This window comes from Mandrillus leucophaeus, unplaced genomic scaffold, assembly GCF_000951045.1.
Source record: "Mandrillus leucophaeus isolate KB7577 unplaced genomic scaffold, Mleu.le_1.0 Scaffold57, whole genome shotgun sequence".
Taxonomy (NCBI): Eukaryota; Metazoa; Chordata; class Mammalia; order Primates; family Cercopithecidae; genus Mandrillus; species Mandrillus leucophaeus.
In genome coordinates this window covers 6,943,711-6,949,686 of record NW_012106141.1, presented here as the reverse complement: position 1 = coordinate 6,949,686, position 5,976 = coordinate 6,943,711, and the positions used below count along the sequence as shown (strand labels likewise).

The following is a 5,976-nucleotide window of genomic DNA, read 5'->3' as shown; positions in this document are numbered from 1 at the left end:
AGGCACTATACAAGTGTTTGCCAATATTATTACTCAATTACAATGGCAGTTATTTTGGATGTCATACTATTGGCAAGACCAAAGAAAGAACTTTGAGTCAACAAGTTATACTTCCATAGTAATAACCTTTAAGTTATTAAAATATTTAAGTACTAATCTTAAATTTCACTGGAAAAGCACAGTCACAAGAAAAGGTCTGCCGTATTAAAACATGAATGCAACAGAACCTTTGATACTGAAAAGTTCAAGCAGACATACCTACTGAAAACCATCTAATATTCTTGATTAAAAGACTCAGCTGACCACAACTAGTAATACCTAGCCGAATCCTATACAAAGTGGTATCTTTACCTTTAGAGCCTTCCAAGAGATGGCGTTGCGATGAAGAGTATGAAGAGTAAAACTAGCAGCACCTGTACTGTTTATGATGAATTTTTTTTTAAAGTTGAATTTATGTATTGAATTCTATCACCAACTACTAACTTCTCTCAGCTTGAACAAGATAAAATTCACGGTGGTAAAATAGCTGCTTATTTAATTTTTTAAAGTTCTATTTAAATCGCTATTTTAGCTATTTTACTATTTGAACAGCTGGTGTTCAGGGTATAAATAATTACACAAGTTAAAAATTGCTCATTTTCACTAATCATGAAAAAGCCCACTGCGATATATTTTCCTCACAACTTTTGTCTCTCAAGTAAAAATGGAAAATACAAGTTTTACCCAAGAGGTACAAGACTATGGGGGACAACAGCAAGGTTTGTATTTCCTAATCCCTCAATTATTTCCACTTTTAGTGTGTTCAACTGAAGTCTATTTTACAACAATCTCTGGGTTTTATTTAAAAAACACACAAACACAGTGCCTTTCCAGTTCCTACTGCCTTCCCACATTTCAAACAAAATTTTAAGTTTCTAGGCCAATTTTCTGGTCCTAACAGTTAAAAAAATATATATATCGTGGTTTGTCCATATTCTTAGGCACTTAAACCTTAAAAAAAAAAAAGACTCCAACCGACTTTTATCAAGCTGTGAAGAAAAAAATTGTTCCACCTCCTACCTCATAACCAGAGCCCATTTGAATGTACTTCCAACCTATTCTCTACCAACTGATTACACTGGGAACTTTTCTCATATAGACTATAATCATACATCTCAAATCTTAACTAAATACACCAAAAAAACTGACAGTCTTGACCTTTAAAAGTATCTTTCTGAACCCTAAACTACATTAACTCAAAAGATATTTCTAGAAACATTCTTCATGCTAACTTCCAAAGGTTAACTTCATCTTTGTCAACACGGTTTCTCACACCAAGTATTTTCTTGGCTTTGCCATTCAAACAGAAATGAACTTTATTTGTACTTTCCCAATAGAAGGCTCAAACAATTCCAGTAGTGCAAATGGAACTGGTGATGCTTATGGAAAGTCACTGTAAGGCTACAGCCAAGATTCTATAATCAAATAAATGGAAAAGCTTTCTATACGGGAAAAAACCAAATCCTATTATTTTCTAAAGTAAATAATGAAAACCTAACCACACAGTAGGGCAAAAAGGAAGTTGTCTAAATCCAGAATATCCAAAATTTACTGGACAGTTAAAAAATTATACCCCAATAACAAAAAACAATACTAATTTTTATGTCCATTAGGAATTCTGACTCCATATTAACAATATGGCATTAAGATTTTTTAAAGGCACAAGTAATTAATGTAACTGTTTCCATATGGGTTCCAAAAACTAAGACTAGACTTTTTTCTAATCTGAAGTTCTACCATCTAGAAGACCAACTTGGTGACTCTTGAGGATAAGGTAACTTCTCATTATCTTTTTCCATTGGGAAATTACTGCGCCAAGAACCTACCTTGCCATTCTTTTCAAATATAAGAAAAACAATACTAAATTCAAATTTAAAGAGAGAGAGACCTATTTAACGCTTCAAAAACAAGGGGGAAAAAACTAAATGGAAATGAAGTGTGATGGAAAATAGCAGTGTGCATGGATCACATCTACTAATAGAGATTTCTAAATAAGGGAGGACGCTGACATCAAGCACATTTCAAGTAGACACACAGAGCTGAAGAATTTCCACGGGGAGAAGCACTCATGGTCCTCAGAACATTGGCAATGGCCTTGGAGAAAGCCCCAGAATCCATGGCCACGGGCTATTTCCATAGCGAGACTTCTCAGAAGCATCCTTAGGAGGACACAACAGCTTCTCTGCCTTCGGGGGCTGGGAGGGAGGGGCGCCGAGCACCATCTTTCCTCTCTGGGAGCTGCAGCCTTACGGACAAGCTTCAAACCTGAGCTACTTCCAACTTCCGCGGGGAGGGGCAGCAGGGGAGCGTGGTTCCACCGCTTTCTCTCGCACCAAGCGCGGCAGCTGGGCGGCCGGGGCGGTGAGGGGAGAGGCGGCCGGCGCTGCATGCGTGTTTACGTATCTCAGATGGGTGTGGGAAGAGAAGATAGAAAGGTTCTAATGAAAAGATGGAGGGGAGAGAGAGAGGGGGTTGAGAAGAAGGGGAGGCACCACCTTTCTTTTCTCTGCTCTTCCTGGGGATCTGAAAACTCCTCCTAAGAGGCCTTTCGGGCTCTTCGGGGCCTCTGAGCAGGGCGGCCGCGCCCGCCTCAGAGGAGTCCTGAGGCTGCTCGTGGCTGAAGCTCTGGGCGGCCTCGGCCCCCGCGGTCTCCTCAGGCCCAGCGCCGCCGCCGGGCTCAGCGATGTTGAGGCCGCCGCCGCCGCCATTTTGTGGGGAGGACTCAAGCTCCGGAAGCGCCTGCTTCATCTCGTCGTCTCCGCCGCCGCCACTTTCACAGCTCGCATCCGTCGGCTGCGAGGCCTCCGTCTCCACAGCAGTCGCCATCGCGCCGGCGTAAGGAGCTCTGGGAAGCTTCTGCCCACAAGGTCGACGGGTGTGGGGGGAAGGGGCGGCGGGCCAGCCTCGCCGCCGAACTGCTCTCAGCCCACCCACCCCCTTCCCCCCGTGGTCTCAGGCTGCACTCCGACCCGGCAGCCTCTTGGGGGCCCCGAAGCGGGCACCCCAACTGTGCTGCCCGGCCCTCGGAGCCGCTCCTCGCTCGGGCAGTTCTTCTGCCTTCCCCCGCCACTCAACGTGCGCGCGTCGGGGCCGGGAGAGGGCGGGGCCACCGCGGGCCACTCTACCAATGGGAGCGCGGCACCCGCCTCCGCGAGTGCGGATATGCCGCGCCGGGGGGCGGAGTTTTGAGGCGCCCGAGCCCGCCAAAAGGGGCGACTGCCACGCCCGGCGAGGGCCTCGACGCCGCAGCCGTGGCCTGCAGAATGTGTGGGCCCTTGGCGATTCTCGGGTTCCTGGCAATGCCGCGCTGGCGATCCTCGGGTTCCCGGGGATCCCCCGCCGCGCTGCAGGCGAGGGAGACGGGCTTGGCCTTGTCTCCGGAGCGCAGGGGTGGCCCATTTGTGGGCGAGAACTTTCCTCAGTGTACGAGTTATCTCGGCCCAAACGGGCTTCAGCGCATGGATGCGGGACGATCTCGGCTTTATGAACTATTTGCATGTGTACAGAGACCTGGAGAGGAAATAAGAGAATGGGCTACGCAATAATAGCCTAAAAGCGTCCGGCCTCTGCGACCTGCTGTTCTCACCGGATCTTGTATCTTTATGATAGATGACTCGCACCCGGCCTTCTCTTTTATCTCAGAGGGTGTGACCCAGTGTCACAGCGCCAGCAAGCACTTTAACCTGAGATCCTCTGATGGTACTTAACAACCTAGTGTTAACAGGATTTGGTTCTGGGGAGTTTGAGAGGAGGAGGCTGTTAACTTTTACCATTTTTCTTTGGTCGCACCCCCCCTCCACGTTTTCCTATATTAAATGTATATTAAAGAAAAAATAAACTTGCGGTTACATTAAAAAATATACAGCAGTGGTCGTTGTCCCATAAAGGGAATAACTTCATAGTGAAGAACCGTTTGCATAGTAATTTCTACCTTGTCAGTATAAACTATCATGGGTTATCGTGAGTACAGCCAATATTTACTGAGTGCTTTCTATGTGCTAGACACTGACTGGACAAGTGATTTACGTGCATTATCTCCATTTAATCTTCACAGCAACGGATATGAGGGAGATACTGTTTTGCACAATTTAAAATAAGCGTTGCAAGACGGGACAAATTATGGTAACAAAACCAAGATTTGAAACCAGGTCTATTTAACTCTCCCAGTAAGTACTTAAGCACTGCACTGACTGCTTCTCTAAGACCTAATTTTCACAGCAGCTGTGCACTTTTTTTCATTTTATGCACGAAACGACAGAGGGCTGACATTTTGCTGAGGGTCGCCAAGCAGCAGGATCAGGTTTGAGACCCAGATCTCTAATCCCAAACTACCTCCCAAGGAGTTTACAGACCAAATTATTCATAATAAAGCCTCAGGCTTAAAGAGCATTCCCAAGGGCAACACGAAAGTTGGATTCCTTTGTCCTCTAATAAATATTACCACTGTTTAACAGCTGATATTTAAAAAAATCATGAATTGCCAACCTATTGGAATCAATTTAGTAAATCATACGAAAGAGTGTAAATCCATTATTAGTGAATAGTTTAAAAACACATTTTAGGCCAGGCGCAGTGGCTTATGCCTGTAATCCCAGCACTTTGGGAGGCCGAGGCGGGCGGGTCACCTGAGGTCAGGGGTTCCAGATCAGTCTGGCCAACAGTGAAACCCCATCTCTACTAAAAATACAAAAATTAGCCGGGCATGGTAGCACATGCCTGTAATCCCAGCTACTCAGGAGGCTGAGGCATGATAATCACTTGAACCCGGGAGGCGGAAGTTGCACTGACCTGAGATGGCACCATTGCACTCCACCCTGGGCTGAGACTTTGTCTCAAAACATACACACACATTTTAAAATATGTTTAAATGAAAAACTGAGGTCTAGGTTGAGGGAAAAATGCTACATTATTTTAAGTAAATTTTTTTTAATTGGGGGAGGCGCTTTACTTGATTTAAAAAAGAGTACAGAAGATCAGAAATTCACATTGCAGTCCCAAATTGGTAACTCGCTTTTTTGTTGATTCATTGAAGGTATACCTAAAAGCTCATTTTTATCAAATTCAAAACTAAGAACTAATTGCAGCCAGGTGTGGCTCACGTCAAAATCCCACTTTGGGAGGTACTTGAGCCCAGGAGTTCAAGACCAGCCTGGGCAATACAGTGAGACCCTGTCTCTATTAAAACAAACAAAACAACTAATTGCATACTAATGCCACCACTCATCCACTCAAGAAAAGGCAACTCTACTTGGAAGCTCCTAGGCTATGCATAAAGCACCACAGGTTGTTAGTAAAGAGTACCTAAAACTAAGGCTAGACAGAATCATTAGCCCTCCACAGAGGTTGAATCTTAAATTTTGTGAAGATAAAAATTGCTTCCCATTCCAAATCAACATTTATTAAAAAAAAAAAAAAAAAAGTTTAGTGAAATTTGGCTGGGTGTGGTGACTGACACCTGTCATCCCAGCACTTTGGGAGTCAAGGGTGGAGGATCACTTGAGCCTAGGAGTTCAAGACCAGCCTTCACAATATGGTGAGACTCTGTCTCTGTTTTTAAAAACAATAATAATAATCCCAGCACTTTGGGAGGCTGAGGCAGGTGGACTTGAGGTCAGGAGTTTGAGATCAGCCTGGCCACCATGGTAAAACCCTGTCTCTACTAAAAATACAAAAGTTAAGGCCGGGGGCAGTGGCTCACGCTTGTAATCCCAGCACTTTGAGAGGCCGAGGCGGGCAGATCACGAGGTCAGGAGTTCGAGACCAGCCTGGCCAACACAGTGAAACCCCGTCTCTACTAAAAATACAAAAATTAGCTGGGCATGGGGGCGGGTACCTGTAATCCCAACTACTCAGGAGGCTGAGGCAGGAGAATCGCTTAAACTCAGGAGGCAGAGGTTGCAGTGAGCTGAGATCGTGCCACTGCACTCCAGCCTGGGC

At 45.2% G+C, this 5,976-nt stretch overlaps 1 pseudogene across 1 annotated transcript; it reads right to left on the bottom strand.

The window, feature by feature from the left end:
- Positions 1-1,910: 1,910 nt before the first annotated feature.
- On the bottom strand, positions 1,911-3,119 carry LOC105552683 (annotated as a pseudogene). Its single transcript, XR_001008056.1, has one exon. The product of XR_001008056.1 is annotated as a protein FAM208A pseudogene (transcript).
- Positions 3,120-5,976: the final 2,857 nt, after the last annotated feature.